Source organism: Hemicordylus capensis, chromosome 5 (assembly GCF_027244095.1).
Source record: "Hemicordylus capensis ecotype Gifberg chromosome 5, rHemCap1.1.pri, whole genome shotgun sequence".
Lineage (NCBI taxonomy): Eukaryota > Metazoa > Chordata > Lepidosauria > Squamata > Cordylidae > Hemicordylus > Hemicordylus capensis.
The window spans coordinates 174,649,294-174,669,333 of NC_069661.1; the positions used below are offsets into that span (position 1 = coordinate 174,649,294).

The 20,040-nt window shown below is 43.6% G+C and overlaps 1 long non-coding RNA gene across 3 annotated transcripts; it reads right to left on the minus strand.

Annotated features, from left to right (window-relative positions):
• Positions 1–1,711: 1,711 nt before the first annotated feature.
• LOC128326795 (uncharacterized) lies at positions 1,712–17,773 on the minus strand. 3 transcript variants are annotated; one of them, XR_008308279.1, is made up of 4 exons: positions 16,959–17,773; positions 13,958–14,128; positions 4,557–10,687; positions 1,712–4,418 (listed from the first exon to the last, which is right to left on the minus strand). It is a non-coding gene; the product is annotated as an uncharacterized LOC128326795 (long non-coding RNA). The 3 variants fall into 3 exon arrangements; XR_008308277.1 differs by having other exon boundaries at positions 4,602–14,128; XR_008308278.1 differs by having other exon boundaries at positions 4,557–14,128.
• Positions 17,774–20,040: the final 2,267 nt, after the last annotated feature.

Here is a 20,040-nt window from a genome sequence, read left to right on the forward strand (position 1 = left end):
TTGCCTGCTGCTTCCATTGCGGGCCAGCAGAATAGTAGTGTGCACGGATCGGTTCGGAGGCCATTCCACTGGCCTCCGAACCGATCCGGACAAGGGGTGGTTTTGGTTCGGGAGGGTTGGGGGGGGGTTCCATTAAGGGCGGGGGGGGGCTTTACTCACCCCTCCCGCGCTTTGCTGCTCTGGCGCCATAATTATTTTTAAAAATGCGCCGCAGAATTGCTCGCCGCTCCGGGGCTCCTTCTTGACTTCAAAATCGGGCGGCAGGATACTTCCCTGCCGCCCCCGAAGCCCCCTCAAGCCATTTGAGCTCTTGAAATCTCGCCCGGACCGAGTGCTAAGCGCTCGGGCGGGCGGCGGGGAGATGTCCGTCCGTCCGCCCGCCCCCTTCCCTGCCTTCTGCGAAGTGCAGGGAGCCTTCTGCGCGCGCGTGCGCAGAAGGCTCCCTGCTTCTGCGCACGCGCGTGCAGAAGGCTCCCTGCACTTCGCAGAAGGCAGGGAAGGGGGCGGGCGGGCGGACGGACATCTCCCCGCCGCCCGCCCGAGCGCTTTAGCACTCGGTCCGGGCGAGATTTCAAGAGCTCAAATGGCTTGAGGGGGCTTCGGGGGCGGCAGGGAAGTATCCTGCCGCCCGATTTTGAAGTCAAGAAGGAGCCCCGGAGCGGCGAGCAATTCTGCGGCGCATTTTTAAAAATAATTATGGCGCCAGAGCAGCAAAGCGCGGGAGGGGTGAGTAAAGCCCCCCCCCGCCCTTAATGGAACCCCCCACCCCAGTGCCGAGCCGCAGGTCCGCAGTCCGGTGCACACCCCTACAGCAGAACAAGCAGGAGAGACGGCGAAGAGGGCAAGTGGCTGAGGGGCCTTGGGGCTGGGCAGGGGGCAATGGGGAGTCACATGAGGTGTCCCTGGGGTGCCCCTCCAGGCAGTGGGGCCCCCAGACAACTGTCTCCCCTTGCCCGATCGTTGTTACGCGCCTGCCCCTCCCAATCCTGGGCATTGAAACTGGTCTCACAAAAGCTTATATTTGGCTGGACTGTGGCTCTTTTGCTTAAAATGTAGAGTATCATTCTTTACATGAGTTTCAATATGGCAAAATTTAAATGACCAGACTTCATTAATAAATGAAAATTCATAAATGAAATTAATAAATTAATAAATGAAAATTCAAAATTATTAAATTGATTTTTTGTGTGTATATATATATAGTGTATATATTTGTGTGTGTATATATAGTGTGTATATATTTGTGTGTATATATATATATTGTGTGTGTCTATCTATCTATCTATCTATCTATCTAAAATGTTTCTGAGTCTGCAGACAGTTTATTTATTTAACATGCTTAGGATTGCATTGCACATCTTTGAATATATTCAAAGATGTGCAATGCAATCCTAAGTATGTTTACTCAGAAGGAAATCCTGTTGACTTCTATAGTAATTTCTCCCTAGCAGCGTGTTTACAACTGCAGATTCAGAAACATAAAATGTGTATCCATTAGGAGAAATTCAGGTGCAGAAACCAAGACAAACATCAGGAACGTGTGTTGTTTCTACAAGTGGGAGGGGGAGGGGGGTTAAATCCATCCTTAATATTGTTCAGTGTGAGACAAGTTTAGAAAGCAGGTAGTGAACTAAATCACCCACAAAAACGGATTTCCAAAAATCTTTACAAACAAGCTAATCATATCTCAATTTCAGGTCTCTCTTTATAATGAAGTTTTGCTACAGGAATATAGTTACTGTCACACTGAAAACAGCCAATTATCTAGCTAGTTGGGTATTCTGACAATAGGCTAAATTAAATGCTTCAGAAGAAGTAGCAGTTCCACTCAATGGCTAGACAGTTGTGTAATATTAGACCCATGGAAAGCCCTTTTTTCCTGCCCTTTACCCATTACTTGCTTTCACCCTCAAGCATGAATATTGATAGTTCTCATAATTGGTATCCTCCCTAACCCTCCATTATTCCTTAAGTCAGCACTCCTGGTCTGAATCATGCCAAGAACCATTTGCTTCAGTAATACCCAACCTCAAAGAGTTGCAGAAATTAATTGCTTTATTATTGCAACTCCAAATGCCTTAATTTCATCAGACGTTTTCATGTATAATGAGACAGGGTAGAAAGAAGTCAGCCTTCTTTTCGTCCTTGAGCTACTATTTACTTCTTCCACATTTAACCTGCATAAACAAACAAAATAGCTGATACACTATACACAAGATGACAACTGTTACATATATGGACTCAAGACAAGGTTTCAAGCACGAGATCAATGTGTATGGCTGTAGTGTATCAATGTGTATGGCTGTAGGCTCTCTGTGTGCAGCTGTATGTACATAGTTGCTCAACAGCTGGTTAGCACTGTCAGTCTGTTTGGAAGGCATGGGGAAGACTTGAAGGAGCCAATGGACAAAGCACCATTCATAAGAAAGTGCTAACTCAAAATGAAGGGGCATTTATGAGAGGAGAGCTGGTGTTGTGGTAGCAAGCATGACTTGTCCCCTTAGCTAAGCAGGCTCCACCCTGGTTGCATATGAATGGGAGACTAGAAGTGTGAGCACTGCAAGATATTCCCCTCAAGGGATGGAGCTGCTCTGGGAAGAGCATCAGAATGTTCCAAGTTCCCGCCCTGGCATCTCCAAGATAGGGCTGAGAGAGATTCTTGCCTGCAACCTTGGAGAAGCTGCTGCCAGTTTGTGTAGACAATACTGAGCTAGATAGACCAATGGTCTGACTCATTATACAGCAGCTTCCTATGTTCCTATGTTCCTAATATTTTTGCACACTCCACAAAAGATACTCCCTCATTTTTCCCCAAATCACCCTTTGAAAAAGAGTGCACAGCTTCCTTTCCACAAGAAGGTGGATATCAGGGAAAGAGGGAATATGTCCCCATCACCAGCCAGGCCAACCATCCCCCTCATCCCAATCCAGTTGTGCTTATTTGAATCATTTGGGGGCAGAATAAGGATGGGGATGTGAATTCAGGTGCAAATCCAAATGGACATCCTACTGAATCTAAGGTAACACAGATGGATCACATCTATATATGAACACAGATACCATCAATCCACACGCTCATACTTTCCCAATAGGCATTCTGCCCCATTCTGCCCTAACTATTCATGGGTCTCTACAAAGGCACAACATGTCAAGAGAAGGAATATCTGCCCAGGTGCATGGGCCACAGAATGTGCTCTCTCTCCCACCACCTTTCAGAAAGAAAGTAATGGAATGTCTTTATTAATGTCTTCACATAGCCAAATCCGATTGGCTATAGGGTGGTGCAATATCATTTTATTTGCTCATCATGTAATTTCCCTCATTGGCTGGGATCACACAGTAAGAAGAAGGCCTTAAATGAAAGAAAGAAAGAAAGAAGTAGTGCTGAATCAGCAGCAAATGAGAAATGATGGCTGTAAACAAGTATGGGGGGAAATGAGAAAATGGCAACCTAACAAAAAATAAACTTGCAAACATTCAGAGCAGTTCCAAAAGCAAAAGTTGTAAACAGGAGGGGGAAAACCCACTGGGGGTGGATGATATCTCCTCCCATGAATGGGCAGCACAGAATAAGAATCCTGGGATAGGTGTTGGCCAGAAACAAAACCCAAAGGCAAGGCATATGGAGCATGAGAGTATTTTTCAAGAATAAAGTATGATTTGATTATCAAAGCATCTGTGCACACTATTAATCATGGTCAGGGGATCAGGTGGGAGGTGGACAGTTACTGAACATCTAGAAATTGCCTGGGGAAATAGAAGTTCTGTTCAGGCAAGATTTTGGTGCTTGAACTGGGTCCCACTACAGGGTTTAATGCTGGTTGTGTTTATATATATTTTAAAAAATGGTTATTTAAATTGTTTTAAAATTTTGTATACCATCTTTATCCAAATTGAAGACAGCTCTGAATTTAAGATGACCCCCTTAACAAGTAGAAGTTAAATACAGGTTATACCAAGGAACAGGACTCTGAAATTTAAGATAACCATCTGATTTCTAATATTAAAAAACCTGAGGGGAAATCTAGTCTTGGATTCAGGTAAATACAGTATATTTATGTTTTTGTTCATCACTTTGATCATTAATTTATGGAAAAGCAGGTATAAATGTAAGAAAGAAAGAGAGAGAGAGAGAGAGAGAGAGAGAGAGGGAAGGATGGAAGGAAGGAAAGCAAGTGAGCAAGTAAGTAAGCAAGCAAGCAAGCAAAAAGAAAGAACTTTTAGGAAAACAAATAATTAAAGAAAATTGAAATGTGTTCCCTTTTTTAAATAGCATAATTCACATGTGCACACAGATATAAAATAATATTCCCTGAAATCTCCTCGAGTCTCCTGAAGTTTTTCTTCCTACAAGGCATGGGTCTGCAGAAAGGCTTTATAAAACACATATTTCCCCCCTTCTTTTTGTGAGGATGGTTCTGTGAGAAGAAAAATAAATCAAGGTTATTTTTTATTTATGGCATTTATATACCACTTTTCAGATGAACCTCCCAAAGTGGAGGCTTATAAAAGCTTAAATAAAGAACAATATATTAAGCAACCTGTTTGATGTTTACCTGGTCTTTACATGAATCTTTACATGGTGAACTGTTTAGACTCACTTCTTTCTCCTTTCCTCTCCTCAGAGCAAGATTGTACCAGGTTGCTCTGTGTTGGTGGGGAGGGAGAGGTCACCTCAGCTGGAACATCAGAACTGGATGATGGCATCTCCCCAGATTGTCTCATCTCGTCTCCTCTCGTCTCCTTTCCTCTCCGAGCAAGATGGTCCCTGATGATTATAGACCCAGTTTACACATTACCTTGAACTGTGTAATTGCTGATTTCTTGATACTTCCTATTTCTTAGATCAGCATGATTAGGTTGGACTCCATGCCAGGCTGGTGATGTATGGATCTGTCCAATATAATTGGGGTCAGGTGGAGTTTCATCACACTAATGCATTCACTGTCAAAAACTCCTGATAGCAGAAGTGCCCATGACGGTGAAAGTGCCCATCAAAGGCAGCTACAGGATTTGTGAGGAGGAAACCCTAAAGAACTTACCTTGCAGATGATCATTGCTCTGTCCCTGGGTGGGTGGGCGGACTGCCCACCCGGACGAGCACCGGTGGCTGTTGGCAGCTCGGAAGGTTGGGCTTCAGGGATGTGTAGCCCCGTGTTGTCCTGCCCCTGGAGCTCCAATAATGCGCTGCATGAATGTGCAGTGCATTATGGGGATCCCCCCTCCCCTCCCCGAGTCTGCTAGCTGCAGCTGCTTGCACAGCTCTGGTCTTGTTACTGTAGCAATATATAGAAGTTTCCCAATTGCTTTCCTATATTGCTCATTGTCTGAAAAAAGCTGGCTGTTTGTATCTTGCTTCAAGATGTTAACTTCCATTGAACTGCTCACTTCCTTGGCATCTACAAGACCTAGACATTCTAAAATATCTTTTATCTTTTGTTTCTGATTAAAAAGATAACCTCCCTCTTATTCTCTTTCTATTTGTATTCCTAGATAATAGAAAATGTTCCCCAGTTGCTTTACTTCTATTTCTTCGTTCGAACGCTTTACAATTTCATCACTATATTCTCCATTTCAACAACAAATCAAATCATCTATCTATCTATCTATCTATCTATCTATCTATCTATCTATCCACCTATTGTTCTTTCATACAATTTCTTCAGAGTCTCTCACATGTCCTTTGCACGCTGTTTGTTTCTTAAATGCACCAATATAGAATTACTCACAGATAAACAAATTATTCTGGTGTCTTTATCATCTGCACTGTCCCAGGCCTGTATTTCTTCTCCATCTGTAACAGGGTGCTCTGTGTATAGGACCCTGCTGATTTGGCTTTTTGATTTGGTGCTGTGTAAGACCCTGTGGCTTTTTAGGAGCATCTCCATTTTGAAATACCACAGTACAAAATCTGGACCTTGTAACTTTTCAATCTTCTGTAGCACTTGCCTTGGCCAAATTCAGATGTAACACGAAACTGAAGGTTGGCGAACCCATGGTTTCAATTTGAAACTTTAAATCGCACCACAGATGTTCTTCCAAGCATGGTCCTCCAACTTCCAGTTCCGAGGGGGGGGGAGCCCCACCCTGCAACTCAGCTCCCAAGGCCAATCCCAGCAAACTCCATGGCCAGACTGGGGGCAAAGAGTCAGCCTTTCCCAACCTTTCTGTGGGAAAAAAAATAGAACTTGGCTGCTCAAGTCCCTGGTTGGGGCTGCCTTTTAAACCCGACACTGGGTACTACCCCCCCTTCTTATGTTGGATGGGGTGCCCTGTTTACGTTGCCATTTGGAGTGTTTTTGTTTGTGAACATACATAATTGCTGCTTCATTCTTGGGGAGCAACACATTTACTGCCCATCCTGTCCCCTTTCCTTCCTGCTTTCCAGGTGGGTACAGAGCAAGAGACAGAGTGGAAAGAGGGCATGCCCCTGTGTGACTGTGCCACTTGACTGTGCCACTTGGGATGGGACATGGCAGCATCCCTGTTGCCAGACAATTCCACAGCTGGATAGGTGACAGGAGGGGCGGGGCTGCTGCTCAGAGAGGTGGCCAGTGAGCAGCGCTGCAGCCATGGAACAGCTGTGTTCCTGGGCAGGTCTGTGCCACCATCTCTATGATTGAAGTTTGAAAATCGACACAAAATCACGGTTATGGCAGAATCCAGGATCAGACATAATGCTTTGGTGGCCAAACCAGAAGTCTCAGCAGTGAACCTTTGTTTAAACGGGAGGTTCCAATTGGAATTTGATGAGGCAAATGGCAGGTTACTTCCGGCTTGAAACTGTGGTTTCATGAATTCAGATGTAATGGTGTTCCAACCTCTGCCCTGTTTTGGGCTACATCTGAATTCAGCCCTTGTCTCCCTTTTTGAGAAAAACTTATTTTCTTATTCAGGCTAATTACTTTTTTACTTGTCTCAGAGATCTGGGCCCATAACCCTGTTGAGCGGTGTGAAGAGAAACATTTAGTCCTCACACAGCAGAGTATGCTCTGGTGGGAAAGAAGTTTAGCCCAAGAGATAATCTGGAGACAATAGGTTGAGTTAAAAAAATAAAGAAAGATGTATTAAGAAACTAAAACATCACATACTGCGAGAGAGCTATTAAATGACATACTTAAACAGACACTAGCCTTCAACAACTGAATTCTAACTGACTCCTAACTGACCAAAAGAGACCTATTAACATAACCCCTCATGCCTCTAATGGGCTGAAGAGGTTACTGCAGTGCTAGAGCAATGAGTTAGAATTCTCAGTTCCCACACATACACTTGCTAGTGGGACTAGTACTTGACTAGTACCAGCAAGGATTCCATAATGGTGAGAATCTCCACTGATTATCTTCAATGGATAATCACATAATTTTATGTTAAATATATTGGCTCACATTCAGAACAATGCCAGTGGAATGCAAAACATTTGCAGCCATCCAAAATAGCCCTTGCCAAAGGGTTAAGGGACCTCTGGCAATATTATGCCCTGGGATGCAGGCTGTATCCAGCTGCAGGAGGAGGGAAGAGAGCTCAGAAACTGTGTGGAGCACCACTAGTAGAGCAGGTGTTTCCATTCTTTCCCACTGCCATAGCCCACTGCATTGCCAAGGGCCCCTTCTCAGGAAGCAAAGGGTGCTGTTTGGGGAGGGAGTGATGGCTGTGTGGATTCTGTTCTGTGGAACATGACTCTATATCTGAGGAGACATTAAGTGTAAATCAGATTTCAAGTTAGAAAAGATTCATAAAATTTTGCCCATCTCTGTGAATGTCAACTGATATCAAGAGGTATTCTAGAGGTCTGTCTTTGATCTTTACTTAAAATAAGCAATCTCTTTTTTTCTATTTTAAGCATCAAAAGCATTCCAATGAAGATTACATTTTTCCCATTTATTTGATTGTAACATTGCAGTGCCATCGCCACAAGCAATGTTTTTATTCATTGCCACTGTAGCTGAGCTAATTATCCTATAACTAGATTTCTCATTCACTTGCTAACAGCATCTCCATAGGAATTCAGTGTTGTTTACTTATTTGAAATAAGAGGCTTAATTAAGCCTAATAAAATGGTTTTCTTGAAACATTGCTTTCTCTCTTAATAATCTCAGAGGTGGAATCACAAAATTTGCTGACACATGTACATGTGTGAAAGAATGATTTGATAATTAACAAAACAGTGTTTAATTTAAGGCATATAAGATAATATAGTCAGCTTCTTCTAGCTATACATAGGGCATTAAAAAAAGATGCTTAAATAGCTTTTCTGATTTCCCATATTTGCATGTTGACAACAAACCAATCTTCATTAATCTGCTTCAAATATAAATGTTCTCCCAGTCTTAATAATAGCAACCAAGTGGTATGTCCTGCATGCAACAACCACGTCTTCTTGCAGGCCATACCACTTGGAGGAAAGTATGCCTTATATGCTAAGTTTTTCCCACAGTCAATATAGCACTTGGCAACTTGATCAAGGGCATCTTTAAGATTACATTTGTTCACAGAAATGGGATGAAATTTATTCACCAAAACCCTTTTCTAAGAATTACCATTTCAGTTAAGAGTTCTTTCTCACATAATCTTATTCACAAGTTTAATAAAAAGTGCTGGCAAAAAACAAACAAACAAAAAACACCCAGTGCCCTGGGTGTCTGTTGTGAAAGCAGCCCTGCAGTACCTATAACTGATTATCTAGACCCGTTTCAAACTGGCTTTCAGGTGGGCCATGGGGTGGAGACTGCTTTGGTCGGCCTGATGGATGATCTCCAATTGGGAATGGACAGAGGAAGTGTGACTCTGTTGGTTCTTTTAGACCCCTCAGCAGCTTTCGATACTATCGACCATGGTATCCTTCTGGAGTGTCTGAGGTGGGTGGGAGTGGGAGGCACTGCTTTGCTGTGGTTCTGCGCCTACCTCTCGGGTAGGTTCCAGATGGTGTCCCTTGGAGACTGTTGTTCTTCAAAATCTGAACTTTTGTATGGTGTCCCTCAGGGCTCTGTATTGTCTCTGATGTTTGTTTGTTTGTTTATTTATCAAACTTATATACTGCTCAAACTTTTGACTCTAAAACACATATAAAAGTTAAAACAAATTAACAGTTTAAAATCAACCATAAAATCAAAACATCTACATGAAAGCGCTAGGAAAGATCATCAGGAGTTTTGGTGCAGGGTGTTATTAGTATGCTGATGACACCCAAATCTACTTCTCCATGTCAAAATCATCGGGACAGGGCATAACCTCCCTAAATGCCTGTCTGGAGGATGCAATGGAATGGATGAGAAATAACAAACTGAGACTGAATCCAGATAAGATGGAGGTACTCATTGTGCGGAGTTGAAACTCAGGAGATGAGTTTGATCTGCCTGTTCTGGATGTGGTCACACTTTCCCGGAAGGAACAGGCATGCAGTCTGGGGGTGCTTCTGGATCTGAACCTCTCCCTGGTCTCCCAGGTTGAGGCAGTGGCCAGAAGTGCCTTCTATTAGCTTTGGCTGATATGCCAGCTGTGTCTGTTTCTTGAGATAAAAGACTTCAGAACAGTGGTATCAATGCTGGCAATCTCCAGACTGGATTACTGTAACATACTCTATGTGGGGTTGCCCTTGTGTGTAGTCTGGAAACTACAGCTGGTTTAGAATGTGGCAACCAGGTTGGTCTCTGGGTCATCTCAGAGAGACCATATTACTCCTGTATTGAAAGATCTACACTGGCTGCCAATAAGTTTCCGGACAAATTCGAGGTGCTGTTTATAATCTATAAAGCCTTAAATGACTGAGTATTTAAGAGAATGTCTTCTTTGTTATGAACCCCACTGCCCACGGAGATCATCAGGAGAGGTCCGTCTGCAGTTGCCACCGGCTCGTTTGGTGGCTACTCGGGGACAGGCCTTCTCTGCTGCTGCCCCAGAGCTTGGAACACACTTCTTGCTGAAATAGGAGCCTCCCCATCTCGGAAAACTTTAAAAAAGTCTTTAAAGATGCACCTATTCACCCAGGCTTTTAATTAAATATTGTTTTAACAGTTTTATTGTCATTTTAAAATGTTGTTCTAAAATTTTAAATTGTTGTAATGTTTTAACTTTTACTGTGTCATTTATTTGGTTTTAACTACTGTTTTAAGGGCTTTTTTTGGTCATTTATTTTAACTAATGTTTTAATTTTTTGTTTTCTTGTTATAAACCTTTTGGGTGGTATAGACGTGTGTTAAATAAAAAATAAAAAATAAAATGTAATGACTTCATCCTCTGCTGTTGACTGCATGCAATCAGTCATTTCTTTCATGATCAGTGATTTCCCTAAACACAGATGCCTGAAAGTAGCTAAAAGATAACCAGATGAAACAATACACAAATTATATTATATATTTATTATCAGTGTCATCAGCCATGTGTGGCTGGGCCTGATTAAATGCCCATGTCGCTTGTTGATTGTTTACTGCCCCTCCCCACCAGCCAAAGTCATCAGTATATTCTGGATGCCATCCAACTTCATTAAAAATCAGTGGCTGCAGCTGTGATACTGTTGACTTCACTGTGAGGTTGTCTGCACTCTCTGCCCTTTGCTTGTTGTCACTTAGTGACGCCATGAAAACCAAACAACCCAAGTGTTTTAAAATAAATGAATAGCTGAAAGGACTTCACTGATTTGGAGAAATTGTTATTTCTGTATTTATTAGCGAGGTATATGCTGCCTTTCCTGCAGATGGAAAAACAACCAATTAAAATAATCAGGCAACAACTGTAAAAATACAATGAAAGCAGCAGCATAAAAAGCATTTTCGATCACCTTCCCTTGCCTGCTGTTTGCATGACTTGCAAATATGCACAGAAGTCCAACTACTTGGCAGAAATTTAGATATGCTGCTGAGAACAATGAAGGAGCAGCTATGGAGGTGGCAGCAGTCAGCTTGCCCCAGGTATGTATAGTCAGGGTCACGTTTAGCATTGCTAACTCTTGAAAGAAGACATTTAGGCTTGGGGGAGAAGTGCTGTGCATAAGGGAAATAGCCCAGGGAACAAAGTTAGCAGTTATGGGTGGGTTGAGAGCCCAGTGCAGAAGTTGTCTATCTACCTAAAGTGCAAAACTACAAAGTCTGAGACAGGAAACTTGACTTGCTTGTTGCTTGCCAAAAGCCAAAACACAAAAGAAGCCAAACTGGCAAGTGTTAGAGAACACCTTTATGCATTTCCACTAGATATGTTTCCTGGTAGAAATTCATAAGTGGCATCTCTAGCAATTGATTAGGGAAGCTTCACTGGTTGAATTTGTTCCTGGATACAACTTAAACTTTCAATTTGTGTACAGTTTGAGTAGGAGAAATATTGAGCGAGCCCCTACTCTCATCTTAAACTGGAGGGCTCACATACTGTGCAATGAGCCACCGATCTAAGTAATAGGTGCACTCACTTCTTCTGTGCCCCTTTGAGCCCCACTTATGCTGCTTGTGAAGATGCGGAGTCCCCTTGGGTATTGATTGTACTACTACTCCTATTGGAAATTATGGGAGTAGTAGCAAGTTCACACACTGCTTAGTAGCCATGGAGCCTCCCTATCTCTGCAAGTAACACTGGTGGAATTTAATTGGGCTTAGAACCAGTGAGTGCACCTGTTGCATAGATCTGCAGCTCACTATGCAGTGTGTGAGCCACTGTTTTTAAGATGTTTACATTTGATAGATAGATAGATAGATAGATAGTCTGATTGATTAAGTGCTGTCAAGTCGGTGTCGACTCTTAGCGACCACATAGATAGATTTTCAACAGGATAATCTGTCTTCAACTTAGTCTTTAAGGTCTCTTAGTGGTGCTGGTCCACCTTGCTGCTGGTCAGTCATCCTCTTTTACATTACATTGCCAAATTCCATTGAGTATCTTTAGACATTATGCAGGAGCTAAGTTTCCATTTCTTTCTTTTTAGTAGGGCCTTCCTAAGCACAGCCACATAATGGTGCAGCGGGGAAATGACTTGATGAGCAAGCCAGAGGTTGCTGGTTCCAATCCCCACTGGCACGTTTCTCAGACTATGGGAAACACCTATATCAGGCAGCAGCGATATAGGAAGATGCTGAAAGACATTACCTCGTACTGCGCAGGAGATGGCAGTGCTAAACCCCTCCTGTATTCTACCAGAGACAACCATAGGGCTTTGTGATCACCAGGAGTTGACACCAACTTGATGGCACACTTTACCTTTGCCTTCCTAAACACACCACAAACAGCTCTGAAAACATTTCTAAAGTCCGATCCCATACATGTTTATTTGGAAGTACGTTTCATTGAGTTCAATGGGGCATATTCGTCTGCAGGTTTGCATGGCTATGTTGCAGTTGCTAGAGATGCCATTTATGAATTTCTACATTTTCAAGTAGAAATGTATAAAGAAGAGCAGCTTTGGGAGAAGAGGGGCTGTTGTGAACAGAGAAGTGGTGTAGGGGGAAAGAGGGTGATTAACCCTTTCTTCATTAGCCATTTTCCCACTTCAAATAATCTTAAAATTCCTTTTTACCCTGCAAGGTTCTAGATATGGTTGGTGAGGATAAACATTTGTCTGGAGACTTGTGAGATGAAAAAGTAGCTGAAATAGGTGATCCTGAGCACACAAATGGGTGTCAGGGAAAGAGCTGAGACAAATTCCCTTTAACACATCTCTGCACAAAATAGCCACTCCAAAAACAGCTTTTCATTTTTTTAAATTGTTGGGACTTTGTTACACACATTTGCCTGTAACATATCATTTGGGCCCTTGGGCCTAATCCTAAACACATATGTTGCAGAGAAAGTCCTGTTGAACTCACAGGACTAACTTCCAAGTAAGTAAACTTGCACAGCATGTCTTAAAGGTGCGTTGCCATATTGTTCATGCTGCTGCTGTTTTTTCTCTCTAAAGATGTTGAAAGCCTCATTGGGTGTTTAGAGTAAGTTGTGTGATTCTTGGAGTCGCAACCAGTGGACATGATTCAGAACGTTAAGATGTGTTGGTAGCTACTAGCACTTACAAACAAGTTATGCTTGGAAAGAAGAAAAGAGAGGGACCTAAGAAACAGAAAAGGCCAGACTCTTGTGTTTTCTGCTATTTATGGGAGTGAAAACACACACACACACACACACACACACCCCATACACCCCAACGATCCAAGACAATAGAACATAATGATAATGGCCTATAAATACAATTAAGTACTGTAATGGAAAGCAGAAATACATGACGGAAGAAAGTATGAAGCTACATCAATTTTAATCAGTCAGAGGTAACTAGCTGCTATAATAAGCTCGAGAACACATTACAACCCTCCAAAGGAATACAGTTGCCAAATATAAGGTGCCATCTAGTGGCACATTGTAAGATTAAGACCTGATTGAGGCGGATCCTTAAATCCATCCTCACAAACTTCTTATAAAGTGTGCTTTATTATTTATTCAGTAGTTCACTTAGAAGTATCTGGAGCCCTTTTATTTTTTCCCAGAAATTCCAGCTGCTCTTTGTAGTGACATCTTGAAAGGTCTTATCAGTTTTATGTCAGCTGTGTGTGTGGCAGGTATTTAGGATGGAGTGTTTTTAGCATAAACAGGATTATCCATCCAGTAAGGGCAGTAACAGTATTAAACAGCTTGGTTTCCTTCCCAGCAAAATTAAATGACACACGTTTTTGTTTAGCATTTCATGTAGATTGTGTTGATTGACGTGCAGTATATCAACTGCACGTCATATACACGAACATTTTCCAAGTTGCACTGAGAGCTTAGATGGCCCTACAGTTTGAGGTATTTTAAAAATTAAAAATATGTATGAATTTACTATTATGAAACAGAAAACTGATAAGCTGGCTTTAGCTGGCAGTCAAGCACAGCAAACCCCCCCCCCCCACTATTTTTTTTTTTTTTTAAATCACTCAAATCTTCTTCTGCACCTTTTAAAAAAAATTGCCATCTTTGCAGCATGGCTTCTGCAAAGGTAAATCTGCCTCACCTTTTGGAGTTCTTTGAGAGTGTCAGTAGATGTGGGGATAAAGGTGATCCAGTTGACATAATATACTAGGTCTTCCAAAAAGCTTTCGACAAAGTTTCTCAACAAAGACTCTTGAAAAAACGTAGCAGTCGTGGGATAAGGGGAAAGATACATGTGTGGATTGCTAACTGGCTGAAAGACAGGAAACAGAGGGTAGGTATATATGAACAGTTCTCTAAATGGAGACAAGTAAGAAGTGGGGCTCCCCAGAGATCTCTACAGGGACCAGTGCTTTCAATTTATTCATAACTGATCTCAAAGTTGGGGTAAGCAGTCAGGTGACCAGATTTGCAGATGACAAACTATTTAGGGTAGTGAAATCCAAAACAGATTGTGAGGAGCTCCAAAGGAACTCTCCCAACAGGGGGAGTGGGCAACAAAATGGCAGCTGCAGTTTAATCTTAGCTAGTCTAGTGATGCATATTGGGGCAAGAAACCCCAACTGATGCGGTCTGAGCTGTTAGTGACTCACCAGGAGAGAGATCTTGCAGTTGTGGGGGACAGCTCATTGAAAATGTCGAAACAATGTGCGGCAGCTGTGAAAAAGGTCAATTCCATGCTTGGAATGATTAGGAAGGGGACTAAAAATAAATCTGCTAATATCATAATGCCCTTATACAAATCTATGGTGCAGCCACATTTGGAATATTATGTACAGTTCTGGTCACCATACCTCAAAAAGGACATTATAGAACTGGAGAAGGTGCAGCAAAAGAAGGTAACCAAGATGATCAGAGGCCTAAAGCACCTTCCTTATGAGCTAAAGCTACATTAGCTTTTCAGTTTAGAAAAAAAGATGGCTATGAGGTAACATTATAGAGGTCTATAAAGTTCAGCATGATGTGGAGAGAGAGTGGAGAGAGAGAAAATTCCCCCCAGCTCACATAACACTAGAACCAGGGGTCATCCCATGAAATGGATTGCTAAGAAATTTAGGACCAACAGAACATAGGAACATAGGAAACTGCCATATACTGAGTCAGACCATTGGTCTATCTAGCTCAGTATTGTCTTCACAGACTGGCAGCGGCTTCTCCAAGGCTGCAGTCAGAAATCTCTCTCAACCCTATCTTGGTGAAGCCAGGGAGGGAACTTGAAACCTTCTGCTCTTCCCAGAGCGGCTTCATCCCCTGAGGGGAATATCTTGCAGTGCTCACACATCAAGTCTCCCAGTCATATGCAACCAGGGCAGACCCTGCTTAGCTATGGGGACAAATCATGCTTGCTACCACAAGACCAGCTCTCCTCTCAGCCCTCTCCTCTCAGAAGGAAATCCTTTTTTCACGCAATACATAATTAACTTGTGGAATTTTCTTCCACAAGATGTGGTGACAGCCATCAGCCTGGTTGGCTTTAAGAAAGCCTTAGATAAATTCATGGAAGACAAGTCTATCAGTGGCTACTAGTCTGAGGACTATAGGCCACCTCCAGCCTCAGAGGCAAGATGCCTCTTAATACCAGTTGGAAGAGAACAACAGCAGGAGAGAGGGGATGCCCTCAGCTCTTGCCTGTGGACTTTCCAGAGGCATCTGGTGGGCCACTATGTGAAACAGGATGCTGGACTAGATAGTCCTTAGGCCTGATCTAGTAGGGCTGTTCTTATCTTAGGCTAATTTAAAATATTTCTCAGGAAGGATTAAGAAATTCACTCTGAATCTTTGGTCTGAAAAAGTAATCCTTTATACAGGTGAAACTTGGAAAATTAGAATATCGTGCAAAAGTCCATTAATTTCAGTAATGCAAATTAAAAGGTGAAACTGATATATGAGACAGACGCATTACATGCAAAGCGAGATAAGTCAAGCCTTAATTTGTTATAATTGTGATGATCATGGTGTACAGCTCATGAAAACCCCAAATCCACAATCCCAGAAAATTAGAATATTACATGGAACCAAGAAGACAAGGATTGTAGAATAGAACAATATCGGACCTCTGAAAAGTATACAGTGTACTGTGCTTGATTGGCCAGCAAACTCGCCTGACCTGACCCCATAGAGAATCTATGGGGCATTGCCAAGAGAAGGATGAGAAATATGAGACCAAACAATGCAGAAGAGCTGAAGGCCGCTAATGAAGCATCCTGGTCTTCCATAACACCTCAACAGTGCCACAGGCTGATAGCATCCATGCCACGCCGCATTGAGGCAGTAATTGCTGCAAAAGGGGCCCAAACCAAGTACTGAATACATATGCATGCTTATACTTTTCAGAGGTCCGATATTGTTCTATTCTACAATCCTTGTCTTCTTGGTTCCATGTAATATTCTAATTTTCTGGGATTGTGGATTTGGGGTTTTCATGAGCTGTACGCCATGATCATCACAATTATAACAAATTAAGGCTTGACTTATCTCGCTTTGCATGTAATGCGTCTGTCTCATATATCAGTTTCACCTTTTAATTTGCATTACTGAAATTAATGGACTTTTGCACGATATTCTAATTTTCCAAGTTTCACCTGTAGATGTAAAGCAAGGTTTTGGGGAATTATGGTTCTCTAGTCATATTAAAAGCAGCAAAAAGCCCCAGCTGTTACATAACTGGTATCATGGATCCACTGTGCTGCCACCACGTGTCACAGCCCGATCTCAGCCAGCCCTGTGATCTTAGGCTTCACTCTGCCACCAAGTAGACTTTTGTATTTTTTTTCTGGCTGTGTCTACTAAAACAGCCTTCCAAACCTCTGTTTCATTCAAGGTTAGATAGGGTGGAAAGGCTTCTAAGCATGGGTTGGGGAAACAGACAGAAGCTACAAATGTTTAACTTCAAAACAATAAAATTTTACTTGAAAGTAGTTCAATTCAAAATAATACTTCTTTTGGAAATATTAAATTTAGTACAAAATTGGAAAATTTAGTACAAAACAGCAACCATATGAGCACAAGGAAGAAATAAAATATGAGCAAAACACATCCAATCTATCCTGCACTAATACTAGGCCCTAACTCAGAGTCCTTACCAAGAGTCCTCCTGCAATTACCCATAGAGGCTTTCCACATGAGCCTCTATGGAGAGCTGTAAGGGGTTTTGCAGGTGAGCGGGCCTGACCCACTCTCCCCACAGACGATCAGGCGGCTAGCCCTAGGTGGCCGGATTGGCTGCCCACATGATTACTGGCTCAGTCACAGAGCCGGTAGGGGCGGCAGGGATCAGAGGCCTCCCAGCTTCCGTAAATCCCAGAATGCCCCACGCGACTAGGGAGCCTCCCCCATGCCGGGAGGCTTGTTGTTGCCTTCCTGTCGGGGGGTCTCCTCATGTGCCACCATGGTGCAGAGCTGCGCCACGGCAACACACGATCAGGTAAATGGGGTTAGTGGAGCGTGCGCTCTGCTAACCTAATTTGGCGGGGGGGGGGGGAATTACGCGGGCTTGCTGCTGGAAACCGTGCAGCTCCCATTGCAGCACATGACCTGCAGAAACCGGGCTGGGCTCCCTTAGTTTGGGAGTCCCTTAGTCTGGGCTCCCTCAACATGTTTCTGCATGTTGTGAGAATGGCTTCCTTTTAGCTTCTGCAGCAAGCCTGGCTTCTCCCATGCTCAGCCTCAGGACCTGCTCTTCCTTCCCAGTTCTGGGGGTTCAATCCCAGACTGTTTCTTCAGCTGCTTTAGGAGTCAAAATTCTCCCAGTGATTTCTCAGTGCTCTTTCCAGCACCAGCTCTGATTCTCTCTGACTGTGAGAGAATTAACTCCTTGAACTCCTTCACTTGAAGACTCTCCAACTCTCCAACATGCACACTAACACTCTGCTGAAGGTAGCTGTATTATATTCTGCTTTTTCCCTCCAATTTTTTCCAAACCAATCAAAACAACTCAAGTTCTCTCCATTTTAAAAACATACTCAATCAAATCAAACCCTCTTTCCCCTCCAAAATTAAACCAGTACAATTCTTCTCCCTCCAAAACCAAACTGCTGTGGACCTTCAATCCCTGCACAACATTTTAACATAGGTCAAATTCAAATGTAGCATGAAACCAGTCAAACAGGGCAGAGGTTGGAACTCCATTACTTCCAAATTTGTGCAACTGCAGTTTTGAGCCAAAAACTGTGGTGGTTTGCCCTGCCAAAGCACAATTTGATCCTTTATTTTGCAGTAAGGTTTGCCTCCAAGTCCTCCGATTTGGCCGTTGAAGGGTTTGTCTGAACCCAGACACTGCTATAAGCACATTTTTGTGCAGTTATTGAAACCGCAACCATAGAGGTGGCAGCGCAGACCTGCCTGGGGAAATAGTTGCTCTATGAACATCGCGGCTCTTGCTGGCCACCTCTTGGCCACACTGCCATGCCCTTGCCACCCTCCTCTCTTTCCTCCATTTTGCCTGGCAACAGTGACCCTTTTGGATATTTTAAAGAGATACAACTCTTTTGGCCATTCCTGGCTTTCTGCCACTGTCAAGGAGCACAGGGTGCCCACCCCATAATGGAGGGGAGGGAGAAAGGATTGTGTAGAGTGAGGAGATATTCCCACGCACTGAAGTGCAGGTCCCACCGCTCTGGCCAAGATGGCAGCTGTCTGTGCAGAAACATGGGTGTGCACCACACTGCACTGCATGGCACTGTAGCACCGCACCACAGCAGGGCCGCCTCAAATGGATAGCAGTGCTCCACAAAAATTGCCTGGTGATTTTGTACCCAACACAGCAATGTGCCCCACAGAACAACCCCTGCTGTTGTCCTGCCAAAAACCAAAAAAGGCAGCCTGGCAAAGGAAAGGTGTTACCTGCTGCAAAGGTATGCACAAACAGCCGCCACTGTTGCTGGAGTCCCAGGCAGATGGAAGGTGGTGGGCAGGGGGTGCCAATGCACCCACAGCAAGGGCTCTCTTCTCCAGAAGCAGAGTAAAAGTCTGTGCTGCTGTGAAAAGCCTGGGGCACAGGTTGTCCTTGCTGTGACCCCCCCCCCCGCAGCATCTCCAAACTAGTTCTCTGCTGTAAAAGTGCTACCTGGCCAAAGTGAGGTGGGCAAATGCCAGCAGGCTGCCACCGTGAGGGTGCACGGTTTAATTTCAACGCACCTGCCCCTCCTCTCATGGGGTAACTCTACAATGGAGGGTATCTCGGTGTTGGTGTAAGTACCATGATGGGGATGGGGAGGATCCATTGTCCTCCCCATATATGAGTCTGGCAATTGTCAAGAAGGTTGATCATTAACTTCTGAACCAGTGAGGATGCTTTTTAGGTGAGAAGAACCTTGTCTCCAAGAATAGGGCACTGTTGTTGTTGTTGTTGTTGTTGTTGTTGATGATGATGATGATGATTTTGATTTCTATACCGCCCTTCCAAAAATGGCTCAGGGCAGTTTACACAGAGAAATAACAAATAAATAAGATGGCTCTCTGTCCACAAAGGGCTCGCATTCTAAAACAGAACATAAGATAGACACCAGCAACAGTCACTGGAGATACTGTGCTGGGGGTGGAGAGGGCCAGTTACTCTCCCCCTGCTAACTAAAGAGAATCATCACGGTAAAAGGTGCCTCTTTGCCCAGTTAGCAGGGGCTAACTGGGCTCACAGATGTTGAGTCAGGGGCCCTCCTAGGCCTCCCTTGGCCATTCTCATGTCCCCACCTGCTTCCTCCCTATAAGCATTTGATGAATCTGTCATCGACATCCAACCTATTTGTCCTTGGTGGTATCCACTGCCCTGCAGCTGCCTTAGCACTCCACTGTGCTATCAATAAATTTTTGTATTAGGTACTCTTGATGGGGCCTTAAGAGCATGAGGGAAATGTCCCTGCACCTGGCCACAAGCTGCAATGGGGGGATTGTTTGCCATGCCACACCCACACACGTCCAGTCCTGCATGAGCATGCATGTGGCAGGTGTCCCATTGCATACACCCACACTGATTGCCTGTTGTATGACCACTGGCATTTGGTGGCCAATGACCATCAGTTTAGTATGGACGCCCAGCTGTTCTAAACAGGCATGGAGTCTCTAAAGTCTTCTCTTCCCAAAACAGCTACAATTGGCATTGCCAGTTTCATTGCTCCCACAGGGAGCAGACAAGCTGGGGACACCTCAAGAAAGGTCCGAGCAAAACAT